The following is a 1,532-nucleotide window of genomic DNA, read 5'->3' on the forward strand; positions in this document are numbered from 1 at the left end:
AAAACAATCCTTTAATCACTGAAACACAGAGCTGCACGTAAAGCATGTTTTAACTGACTTTATATTTAAGATTTATTTTCAACACAAAAATTACAACTGCAAAGAGTTTTTATCTGCACATGCAAAATTTGGACTGTAGTATTTACTTTGGTTTTATAAAACTCAAAAAAGATTATGATACAAGTCACAATAATAGTAATAAGTAGAGGTCCAATTACTACTTTTAAAACAACTTGGAGAGAACAACAGAATGAATGCAAGGAGAATAAAAGATGAAACATTACCTGACAGCCAAGTATCCCTTGATGCACAGCTCAACGAACCAGCGGAAAGGTGCAGCTTCTACTTTTCCGCCCATGATCATCACCATCTCTTGAGTCAGCTTGATGTTCTGGCTCAATCCAAGATTCCCACCGGGTGAACTTTCAAACATGAAGCCAAAATCTGGAAGAAATCAATCAAAAAGATATCTTTTGTATCTAAAGGAAGTTTGGACTTGTGGATACCTGCACACACTGTCAACAATGAAAGGGGAAAAATAGACTAAGACTAAAGACTAAAACAAGAGTTACAAGCCATTGGGAAAGTTTTGAACTTACCAATATGAATGATGTGTCCTGCAGTATCCAACATGATATTGCCATTGTGTCTGTCCTTGATCTGCAACAAGAAGCCCACCAGGGAATATGCTGCCATGGATTTAACAAAGTTGGACGTGCTTGTTGGAAAGCATGAGAATTTTCATCCCCATACACACTGATGAATACTCAACATCCAGTATCTGTGCTGCGGCCCAGCTGGTCCGAGACTTAGCATTGGGAACCACTCATCACACCACACTGAAACAAAGAATAAATTTCTCACAGATCATTATATCTATGAAGCAACACATGCTGCAGTAATAAAATGAAAATTCTTTACAGCATACATCCATAAAACAATCTAGTAGTAACACAGACAAACAAAATGAAAAAGAGTAAAATAAGTCTAATTTTATTCCAAGGCAATCATCAACTCTTGCTCTACTTCTATCACTCTTACCCCAGGGGAGGTGGCCACAACACGGTATGGGAAGAGGAACAAGTCCAGTCCCACTGTCTGGAGATGTTCTTGAAAATGGAGATTACCTGAAGGTGCCAGCATGTCTTGTCGTACATCATCTCCTACCTATTAAATGTTTAAAGGTATAAGTTCCTTCACTCCAACAAAGTGGCAAAAAGTTTCATTATTTTTCTTTTAAGCTTTTAGATCCTTATAGTACTCTATTTAATTCATATTAATTTTACCTTAAAGATAGCAGCTTTGCCAAACTTCAGGACCAATGTTTGAGTCAACTTCTTGCCCAGAGCTGACTGCCATTCCTTGCTTCTCGAGCTCTTTGATGCCACAACGGCGCACCTTAAATCTTGCCAAATATGGGGCTTTGGCAGCGCTGAAAGGCAAACAATTTAGAATTAATATAGCCACTGATAAATTTTGTACTTTACTCGAATACCATGGTTTTGAAAATTGAATAATCTTCTATCCCCAGA

The 1,532-nt window shown here is 37.7% G+C and overlaps 1 pseudogene; it reads right to left on the reverse strand.

Moving 5' to 3' along the window:
* LOC119591866 overlaps positions 1-1,532 on the reverse strand; it is a 40,067-nt pseudogene that overhangs the window by 13,156 nt on the left and 25,379 nt on the right.

Source organism: Penaeus monodon, chromosome 29, assembly GCF_015228065.2.
Source record: "Penaeus monodon isolate SGIC_2016 chromosome 29, NSTDA_Pmon_1, whole genome shotgun sequence".
Taxonomy (NCBI): Eukaryota; Metazoa; Arthropoda; class Malacostraca; order Decapoda; family Penaeidae; genus Penaeus; species Penaeus monodon.